The 11,613-nt window shown below is 43.1% G+C and overlaps 1 pseudogene across 1 annotated transcript; it reads right to left on the bottom strand.

Annotated features, from left to right (window-relative positions):
- Nucleotides 1–970: 970 nt before the first annotated feature.
- Nucleotides 971–10,483, bottom strand: LOC308513881 (keratin, type II cytoskeletal 7-like; annotated as a pseudogene). Its single transcript has 2 exons — nucleotides 10,304–10,483; nucleotides 971–2,180 (listed from the first exon to the last, which is right to left on the bottom strand). The product of its transcript is annotated as a keratin, type II cytoskeletal 7-like (transcript).
- Nucleotides 10,484–11,613: the final 1,130 nt, after the last annotated feature.

Genomic DNA, 11,613 nt, shown 5'->3' with positions numbered 1-11,613 from the left:
TTACACGGGCCCATTCCAGGTTTCATTGGGAAGCATCACACTCTATTCACACACATGCAGTGATAAATATATTTCTGTTTGTCATTCCCAGCCTACCAACTAAAGTACTTCTTGGTAAAGGGTTCGAGGTCCTCAAAACTTTGGCAGTACACCCCTACCACCAATGTCAATACAGTGGGGCCTTGACTTACGGGTTTAATTCGTTCCGAGACCGAGCTCATTAAGGAGCTCGTTAACTCAAATTACTCTGTCAACTCAATGCAAAAAATCTGCCGAGAGACAGCTGGTACCTCAAAAAACTCGTTAGTCGGGACACTCGTAAGTCAAGGCCCCACTGTAGTTAGAAAAGCTGCACAAGTGAACCTCAAGTTTTAATAAAGCTCAAGTCATGTCACCTCCAGACTGATGGCTGTGTTTTCTCTAAAACTGTCCACCCACATGTGATTCCACTTTGGCCCCACATATCCTCTACCTAGAAAATGCACAGAAAATATGCTGGCACTCAGCAGGTTAATTGGCGAGTAGCAGCTGTGCTTGGTACACTTGTCCTTGCATCTCTCCCAAAGAGGAACTAGGCACCGGCTCCAAGCATCTTCCATCTGCTGAACCACCTTAATGCCCCTCACCTCTGGTTCTCATCTCCACATGGAAGGTTAGTGGGGCAGGGAGTCAGGACATAGGAACACATAGGAACAAGATCCAGTCAGTGTGGTCCTTCTGCCCACATGTGGCCTGCCCTAAGTGTTCCTCTGTCCCTTGTCTTCCACTTTGTATTTTATTTATTTTAAATTATATTATTATTATTTGCTGGCCATAGGCTCACCCAGACCTCAGAAAGAGACTGTTTATTGCAAGCTCTTCTAACATCATTTTTCAGACTGCTTTGTAGTCTTGGGTCCAGGGATGGGACCAGGGTGGGAATCTCTTGTGACTGTGGGGGGAAGGGATATGGGACTCCCCACACCTGGGCTCAGTTGAGGACATTCCTGCCAGCAGCAGATGTGGTCCTCGTGGAATAGGCCTTGTGGATTCTGCTCGAGAATCTCAGGGCATTGCTGCCCATGGTTCCCTGGAAGGCAAGCCTGCTGCCACCGCTAGTTCCCCCATAGCTCTGCCCATTGCCACCACCACGGATGCGTTCACCACAGAGATATTCAGGACTCCCACTCCATCTCTGTTCACCCGGCACTCCTTGCCTTCCAGCAGCTTGCAATAGGTGTCAATCTCGATGACCAGCGCCAGCTTGCCATTCATGAGTTCCTAGTACTCCTGGAGCTGCTGGGCCATGTCCTGCCTAGCTCACTGATTGGCATGTGCATCCTTGAGTGCCAGCTCCCCACGGTCCTCAGCCTCAGCGATGGTGGCCTCCAACTTGGCACACTGGTTCTTGTTGTTGATCTTGGCCTGCAGCCTCTGGATGGCCCCGTTCATCTCCACAATCTCATTCCGGGTCTCCCAGAGGTCGTGTCCATGCTTCCTTGCCTGGACCTGGAGGGTCTCAAACTTGGTCTGGTACCAGATCTCAGCCTCGGCCGTGCTGCTGTTGGCCATCTCCTCGTGCTAGGCCTTGGCCTCAGCAATGATGCTGTCCAGGTCCAGGGAGCGGTTGTCGTCCGCGGACAGCAATATGGAGGTGTCTGGAGATCTGGGACTGCAGCTCTCACAGCTCCATCTCACAGAAGGTCCTGAGGAGGTCGATGTCCTCATTCAGGGCATTCACCTTGGCCTCCAACTCCTTCTTGTTCCTGGAGGCAACGTCCACATCTTTTTCAGCACCACACCTCATTGTCAGCAGCTGCGCGCCCGTTAATTTCTCACTTCATAGTTACTCTTGAAGTCTTCCACCACGTCCTGTGTGCTCTGGAGCTCCATCTCCCATGCATCTGCAGGGCCTGAAGCTGCTTCTGCAGGCCAGCAATATGGGCTTCTGAATGCCGAGGAGGTGGCTGCTCTTGACCGGTTTCTGCTCCTCGGTAGAGCCCACTTGGTCTCCAACAGCTTGTCCTGCTGCTCCAGGAAACCCATCTTGTCGATGAAGGAGGCGAACTTGTTGTTGAGGGTCTTGATCTGCTCATGCTTCTCCTGGTGCACCTGCTGAATAAAGGGGTTATTGTCCACCTGCACGGGGCCAGCAGGCTCTGATTGATGGTGACCTGGTGGGTGCCAGCGCCCACCAACCCCTGTAGGCAGAGTGCTTGGCTTTGGCCCAGGCCAAAGAGGCTGCAGCCGTGGGAGCCTCAGGTGCACGCTATGCCCCGGGAAGGTGGTGGAGTGGGGACTGGAGACCTGGGAGCTGAAGTGGGTGGACAGGCTGGCTGTACTGGGCTGGACTTAGCACTGGGCGAGAGGGAATCGAACTCACTGGCCTTCGGGGAAACCTGGCCTCTTTTTTCATCACTTTGTATTTTAAATTGATTCAATGAACCACATGATTCCAGAATAAGTAATTCGATCTGTGAGCCTTTCTTTCCATGACCACTGTAATAACTTGTCTGGTGTGGCACTTGGGAGCTACCATTGCATCAAAGAAATTTCCCACAAGACCACATTTTACTGGCTGGTTTCTCTTTTTTTATGAAATGTCTCTTCATCTCTATTTCACCTTATGATTACAAGTTATTCTTTTTTCCCCGGTTTTCAGATTTTTCTATAAAAAATGTATAATCTGGAAAGTAATTGAGCATTTTAAAGGGCAAAATGGTCTCCTGCTCCCCCTGAAGCCCAGGCACTGAGTTTTATTAGGCAAAACCCAGACTAGTGCCCAGCGAGCTAACACAGTGGGTAGGACAGTGGTCATTTCTGCGTGTGTTGGCTCTTTTCCTGTCAGAGACGGCCCACTTGCTCTCCCTGTTTTCTCACTCCTGACTCTATCAGGTGTTTATGACTTATCTGCAGACCCCAGACTAGTCTAAAACATAGACCCGGCTCAGCGCTGGGCTCTTGGTGCTTGTGTCTATTGCAATTCAGGTGGAAATAGCGAGGGGAGGGAGGCTGGGGGAGATGGCTTTAGGAAGACTGGGGAGCCACTTGGAAAGGTGCTCACAGCCTCTGGTGCCGGAGACAGACTGAAATGCGTGTCATTTTGGACCCCTTTTATTTATTTATTTTTTTTATATGTTTTATTGATTTTTTACAGAGAAGAAGGGAGAGAGATAGAGAGTTAGAAACATCGATGAGAGAGAAACATCAATCAGCTGCCTCCTGCACATCTCCTACTGGGGATGTGCCCACAACCCAGGTACATGCCCTTGACCGGAATCGAACCTGGGACCTTTCAGTCCGCAGGCTGACGCTCTATCCACTGAGCCAAACCAGTTTCGGCTGGACACCTTTTAAACCTGCCATGGAGACCATCTTTTATCCATCAACATATTCTTCCTCTAAACCAGCCTCAATATAATTACTTAAATGTAAACTATCCCACACAGCTGTGCTTGGCTGACATTTCAGGCCAAGGTCAAGTTGATTGAATTTGTTGTGTTCATGGTTTCATGGTTATTGTATAGGTCTTTAAATAGAATTCAATTTCTCTGGCATTGCCTATTTTCATTCTCAAAAGGTAAGTATAAGCCCTGGCTGGTTTGGCTCAGTGGACAGATTGTCAGCCTGCAGACTGAGTGGTTCCAGGTTCAGTTCTGGTCAAGGGCACATGTCCGGTTGTGGGCTTGATTCCCAGTGAGGGTCGTGCAAGAGGCAGCCAATCAATGATTCTCTCTCATCATTGATGTTCCTATCTCTCTATCGCCCTCTCCTTTCCTCTCTGAAATTAATAAAGATAATTTTTAAAAGGTAAGTATAATATCAAAGGATGCAAAATGGCAGCACACCATGTGAACATTAAATTATTTAAACATTTTATATTTAAAAAGAATCCTGATGTTTAGCCTCTGCTGGGATCTCCCATGGCAACAGCAGGCTGCCCTCCTCAGATAGGCCACATGCTCTCTAGTTGCTCACCGACACCACGCAACTCTTGGATAATTCACTCATTTACATTTCCTGTGTGGCTGTCCTGGGCTGTATCGTCAGTTTTAGTTTTCCTGATGATTGCCCCATGTTGTACCCGCGGTGCCATCTACCTGTCATCCAGTCTCTGTACAATCGCTAGGCTTCCTGTGGCCCAGTTCCCTTACCCATGTTCCTCTCTCTGAGTGTGATCTGACCTTGGTCCATCTTCTAGTCACTCCGACCTTAAACCAGTAAGACAACCTGACATCAAGAAGCAGAGCCCTGGGGGATATTCTTTCAGTGTTCTAATGTTCACTTTCAACATTGCAACATATGGGTCATCGCACCAACCTAGCAAATATTGTCAGAACCCCAGAAGCTTCTTTTAAAAGTAGCCAAGTACTTCAGAATTCTAATTCTAAATCCCTTAGGCCTGTGACCTATCCATTCAATTGGCACCAAATGCCTCCTGAGATTAAACAAAGCCTGAAAGATAATGAGATGAAATGGCTTGACCTTCAGATGTGAGATCTTTCCTTCCAAGCCTGTCGCTGGTTCAGATTATTTTTATCATTTTTCAAAGCAGCAACATTTATTTCCTCTGCTTCAGTGATCTGTGCAGATGCAAGGTCTAGAAGGAATATTTAGTGGTCGCTATGGTTACCATTAGTCATATGAAGTTATAGCTAGTGCTGATTCCTCTCCTCACAGCTGTAAAAAGAAAGAACTCTCCAAAAAGCAGGCTTGCTGGGGCTCTGAAGTCTTAAATTCCATAATGCAACCAGTTCCTCTGGTCATTTATCTTGATCTGAGAGTTAAATTCACACTTTAAAGATTTTACGCAGGGAAGGCATCCTAGGACCTGAAAACTAGAGGAACTTAGAAAGAATTTAGCCTCAGCCTCTCATCTTACAAATAAAGAAACTGAAGCCCAGGAAGGAGAAGGAACTTGGGTCTACTCAGTGTCAATTATCCATCAAAAGATGTCTCTGCTATGTTTCTTGTCTTAAATAATAAAAGAGGCTAAGTAATATAAAGATTCAGGGTGGACAAAGACTGAGTTCCAGGCAAATCTGATCCGACAGAGAGGGGTTGAATCCTTGAAATGGAGCTTGAGCCAAAAATCACAAAAGGTCTTAGAGACCGTATTAGCTTTGGAATATCAACCAAGCTTGATGGCTGGTTGAGTGGAGATGGTACAAACAGACAAAATGAGGCTGTTTGTCTGCTGGTTCTGACCAGTTTTCTGAAAAGTGGTTGGCCCACAAGTGCTATACCTTTTTCTGGGAACTTGACCTCCTACTGTTTTGTAATTTTTCCACCCCTCCTGGCTCAGTGTTTAATAAATGCTTGCTTTCATTGGGGCCAGACATATGGATATTATTCTATTGCTTTGCAATTGATTGAACATAAAAATAATATTGTATACAGAACGTTTTAGGCAAAGTTCAGGAAGTGCCCTAAATATCTATACTTCCTAATTCAAGAATTTTAAACTGTTTCATGTATTATTTATTAAACTAGTTTTTGCCTAAATAGACTCAATATTGGATTACTTGCACTAACCCTTCCTTGTTGGTTTTGTTTCTAAGTACCAAAGCTCCCTGAAAGGAGAGAGCTCTTTAGAGAGAGGAGAGCTGGTGTAAAGAAATACAAGAGCTTGGAATATCTTGTTATACCAAAAGTAAGTGAGTGCTCAGAATAATGGGAGATGTTATGGACTAAATTGTCTCTGTTCCCTCAAAATTCATATATTGAAGCCCTAAACCCAATGTGACTATCCCTGGAGACAGGGCCTATGAGGAGGAGATAACAGTTAAATGAACTCATAAAGATGGGGCCCTCATCCAATAGAGCTGGTGTAAGAAGAGGAAGAGACGCCAGAGCTCTCTCTGCACAATGTGAGAATACAGAGAGAAGGTGGCCATCTGCAAGCCAAGAACAAAAGCTCTCACCAGGAAACAAATTGGCCTGCACTTTGATGTTGGATTTCTGTTAAGCCACCCTATCTGTGTAATTTTGTTTTGGTATCCTGAACAGACTAATATAAGATGTGTCAAAAGAACTCAAGAACCAGCTTTTAGGGCACGCATTGGACAAATCTGAGATAATTTGAGCTTCAAAATAAATTAATTAATAGCATTGGATTATAATTCACTTAACAAAAGTAAGAATCCATGAATTCAAGCCCTGGCCAGTGTGGCTCAGTTGGTTAGCCATCTTCCTATGAACCCAAAGGTCACAGGTTCAATTTCCAGTCAGGGCACATACCTAGGATATGAGTTAGATCCCTGGTCTGGGAATGTGTGAGAATCAACTAATCAATATGTCTCTCTCAAATAGCTATTTCTCTCTCCCCCTTCCTCCCTCTCTAAAATCAATAATCTATATATATAAAAGCCTAAGCAACCGGCTGACCATTTGACCGTTCAACCAGTAGCTATGACACATACTCACCGCCAGGGGGAAGATGCTCAATGCACAGGCATGGAAACATGGAACAGACTGATGAATCTCAGAGGGAAGGGGAATGAGAGAGGGTGGGAAGAGATTAATCAAAGATCTTATATGCATACTAGAAGCCTGGTGCACAGATTTGTGCACCAGTGGTGTCCTTAGGCCTGGCCTGTGGGGATTGGGCCAACACCAGCAGTCCAACATCCCCCAAGGTGTCCCAGATTGCAAGAGGGCACAGGCCAGGCGAAGGACCTCACTGGTGCACGAATCCGTGCACCAGGCCTCTAGTAATAAAAAAGAATCCATTAATTCAAATCAATAAGGTGAAAAGTTGAACATTTGCTTACAATAAAATGCCAGCTGATAAAAATTAAAAACTCAACAAAATAAGAAGGCAACCTACAAAATTAGAGAAAATATTTGCACACCATATATTTGATGTTAATATCCAATATATATAAGGAACTCATATATATTGATAGCAAAAAGGACACAAAACAACTAATCTAATTTTTTAAATAGGGAAAGAAACTGAATAAACATTTTCTCAACACACAAATGGCAAATAAGTACATGAAAATATACACAGCATCACTTCTCATCAGGGAAATGCAAACTAAAACCACAATGAGATATTACCTCACATTTGGCTATTATCAAAAAGACAAATGATAATAAGTGTTGGTGAAGATGTAGAGAAAAGGGAACCTTTGTGCACTGTTGGTAGAAATGTAAGTTGGTACAGCCACTGCAAAGCAGTATTGAGGTTTCTCAAAAAATTAAAAATAGAACTACAATATGATCTGGTAATACTACTTATAGTTATATAACCAAAGAAAATGAAATCAGTATCTTGTTTTGGGAAACAATCTCAAAAAGGTATCTGCACTCCCATGTTTGTTGAAGCATTTTTCACAATAGCCAGATTATGGAAACAACCTAAGTGCACATCAATAGATGAATGAATAAAGAAAAAGTGCTAGGTATGTATATGTGTATACACACACACACAAACACACACACATATACCACAGTACAATGTTTTTCAGCCACAAGAAAGAAGGAAATCCTCTCATTTGTGACAACATGGATGAACCTAGAAGATATTATGCTAAGTAAAATAAGCCAGACACAGAAAGACAAATGCAGTACAATCTCACTTATATGTGGAATTTTTTAAAATGTTGAACTTATAGAAACAGAGAGTAGAATGTTAGTTACTAAAGGCCTGGGTGGCAAGGTGCATGGAGATGGGAAACACTGGTCAAAGGGTATAAACACTCAGTTATAAGATGAATAAGCTTTGGTGATCTAATGGATTGCATGGTAACTATAGTTAATAACACTATATTATATACTTGAAATTTGCTGAGTAAGTAAATCTTAAGCATTCTCACCACATACACAAAAAGGTAACTATATGAGATGATAAAGAGGTTAATTAATCTGATTATAGGACTCATTTCATAATGTATAAATATATCAAATCAGCATGCTCTTTATATATATATAATTTTAATTTTACTTGTCAATTATACCTCAATAAAGCTATGAAAAAAATAAAGGTAGGGGAAATAATGTAAGTTAGAAAATTACCTTTTTTGAAACCATCATAGTAATAATTGATTCCAGTAAGATTAATCATGCTAAAACTATTAGGTGAAGGTTTGAAGAGAACAGAATATTAAATTGTCTCAAAATATCTCAGTGGATAGAGTGTGGGCCTGCGGACCAAAGGGTCCCAGTCTGAATCCAGTCAAGGGCACATGCATGGGTTGCAGGCTCCTCTCCAACCTGGGCCCTGGTTAGGGTGTGTGCAGGAGGCAACTAATCAATGTGTTTCTCTCACATCAATGTTTCTCTCTGTCTTTCCCTCTCTCTTCTACTCTCCCTAAAAATCAATGGGAAAATGTCCTCAGATGAGGATTAACAACAAAAAAAAAAGAAGAAGAAGGTGGAAGTCTTATAATGGATAAACCCATCAGTCACCACCTTATACACATAATATACACATAATCAAACTTAATGAAACCAACAATGAGAAAAACAGATAACATGTGCCTCCTGAGGTGATACACTGGTAAGAACACACACCACTTTTATGATAATGTATGATCTTACTTAATCATTGGAGAACCCAAGGCAAACCCATATTGAGGTTTCTACCAAACATCTGGCCTGTATATTTCAAAAGCTGAGGGATTGTTTCAAATTAAGGGAGACCAAAGAGACACAGCAACTAAATGCAATTTGTGATCCTGGATTAGATACTGGTCCAGAGAAAATATAAACTATATAAGAACATTATTAGGACAACTGTTGAAATTTGAATATGGTCTATATATGAAGTAATTGCATGGTATGAATGTTTGATTTCTGAATTTGATGAGGAGACTATGAGTTTACAAGGGATAAAAGGCTCTCATGTCTCACTCTAAAATGGTAGAGAAAGAGACAGAGAGAGACAGAATCAAAACAAATGAGGCAAAATGTTAAATCAGGTAAATCCAGATGGGTTTAGAGAGTTAGTTCTTTATACTACTGTTTAAACTTCTGTTAAGTGTGAGATGGATTTCTAAATAAAATTTTAAATTTTAAAACTCTTCCATTTCAGGGATCCATGTAGGTAGCAGGTAGGCACAGGCAAAACAAGCTCAAACTGCCAATTCACAAGTAAATAATTATTTTACTACAATTTGAAGCTCTAGCCAAAGGAAGATACATTAATCCATTCTTAAGTAAAACACTTATTTAATAATATTAATAGTTAAACTTTGTGGACACTTTATATGGTTACATGCTTTCCACATTGTGGCAGATTGCATTTTCTAAGTACGGCCACATGAACATGTAGTCTGTCTTACATGCTGTTCTTAAAATGGGATGCTAACGTCCATCAAGAGATGAGGTGTATTTTCCTTTCTTGTGAACCTGTGCAAAGCCTTGACCAATATAGTACCTACAGTGGAAGAGATCCTTTAAGACAGCAGTTCTCAACCTGTGGGTGGCGACACCTTTGTGGGGGTCAAATGACCCTTTCACAGGGGTTGCCTAAGACCATTGGAAAACACATATATAATTACATATTGTTTTTGTGATTAATCACTATGCTTTAATTATGTTCAATTTGTAACAACGAAATTGGGGGTCACCACAACATGAAGAACTGTATTAAAGGGTCGCGGCATTAGGAAGGTTGAGAACCACTGCTTTAAGGGATGGTCAGGAACAGCTGTGCATAAAATGCCAAAGGAGAACACAGATGAAAAATGAATGAATCTGTCTGAGTTAAGCTTCACAAGAGATTCCCTGGACCCCTTATCTGTCGCCTGGAACCCTGGGGGAGCCACCGCAGATCTACGTGACCTGCTGAAACAGCAGAGACGGCAGTCTGACTTCTCCCCATAGAACTATAATCTATGATTGTGTTTTGTTCAAAAAAACTTAATTATGAGCCTTGATCATGATGATATTGTGATATAATAAGAAATAAATAGTTGGTCTTTTTCCTAGATCCTGACACAGAGTTCTTACACCCTTGGAATTCCCCCAGTGATATGAATGACTTTGCTGTACTAATGAGACGACATCTCCTAGAGAGCTTCAGGAAGAGGACTGGCTGCCATGAAGATCAAGCCTTGCTTAAAAGCTTGGACCTTTCAGCCCCACACCCAGACCTCCAAAGGGAGAAGAGGAGTGGAGATTGAGTTAAATCACCAATGGCCAATAACTTAATCCGTGTGCTACATAGTGGGGCCTCCATAAAAATACCTAAATGACAGGATTTAGGAGCTTCTGGGTTGGTGGACATTTTCATGGGGGTGGTGCACTCCAGCTCCACAGGAACGGAATCAAGGGTCCTCCTGGCTCGGGATCCTTCCGTCCCTTCCCTGGGTACCTCTTCATCTGGCTCTCCATTTGTCTCCTTTATAATAAACTGGTAATGGTACGTAAAGTGCTCCCCTGAGTTCTGTGAGAGATTATGGCAAGTTATCAACCTGAGGAAGGGGTCATAGGAACCTCCAACGTAGAGACAGTCGGTCACAAGCACCGGAGGTCTGGGACTTTCACTGAGCATCTGAAATCGGAGCAGTCTTGTGGGACTCGGCCCTTCACCTCTGGGGTTTGTGTTAAGCTTTGGTAGCTAGTATCAGAATTGAATTGATACTGACACATTTTGTATCAGAAGTGTCAGATAGCAAAGTCAGCTGGGAATAATGCAATGGGCTAATACACTAGACCTTACTATAGAAGAATCTAAACTCTTAATAATATTTAGCAAACAATACATAGAACTGACTCTGATGAACTGCCTCTATCATCCTGATCTCGACACAGAAGGCAATGAGCTGACTCAGCCCACATTTTTATAGGTGTAAAAGCCACTCCACTGTTTGCACAAGTCCCCTCCTTTTCTAGCTTGTTCACCACCGGAGACACAATTGGCACATAATAAATAATAATGGTTTTTCTCATCAGTGCCTCGTTTCCTTCTGCTTTCTAAATTATTTCTGTCATCTAAGTCATGGTAGTTCTGCACTCTTCAAATCCTAATATATAAAAACCCAGGATCCATAACTCCAAAACAACTGAAGGCTTGACTGACTAGAAGTCAGTCCTGCAGTCAGTGCTGGGTTGCCACAGCTGCAGACGCCATGACCCAGCACTGACTGCCAAGGGGGCTGCGGATCAAGCCTGGAGAGAGGCCTGGAGAGAAAAGCAGGTTCTGATCCATAGCCTCTGTGGCAGCTGTTGATCAGCCCTTGCCTCTCTCTTTCTCTCTGGGCCTCTGCGGGGCTGCTGCTCAGCCCTGCCTCTCTGATCAGGCCCGGAGATAGGCCCGGGACACTGACTGGCATAGAAACCAACCAATCAGAACCAAATCTGGGTGAAGTGCGAGGAGCCAATGGCTGCCTAGGAGGCAGAACTTTTGACGCTGACTGGCATAGAAACCAACCAATAAGAACCTAATCTGGGTGAACTAGAAAGGCAGAACCTAAGGTGGGGGTTGAGGAGGGGTTTTAAGGGTAACAGCTGTTGGGTGTAAGGTGTAAGAAAGCAGTTCAATTTTTTAATGACCGGTTTGGCAGTATAATGCAAATGGCTAGCTATCAGTCCAGGTATAGGGATTATGTATTTTTGTCTGCCAAGAGCATTTTCTCCTGCTGAAAAAGGCTTTCCCCCACCCTTATTTAAGCAATCCTATCC

This window comes from Myotis nattereri (genome assembly GCF_964212035.1).
Source record: "Myotis nattereri genome assembly, chromosome: 2".
In the NCBI taxonomy this organism is placed as follows: domain Eukaryota; kingdom Metazoa; phylum Chordata; class Mammalia; order Chiroptera; family Vespertilionidae; genus Myotis; species Myotis nattereri.
Note: the sequence above shows the minus strand (reverse complement) of the source record. Positions and strands in the feature narration are given on the sequence as shown.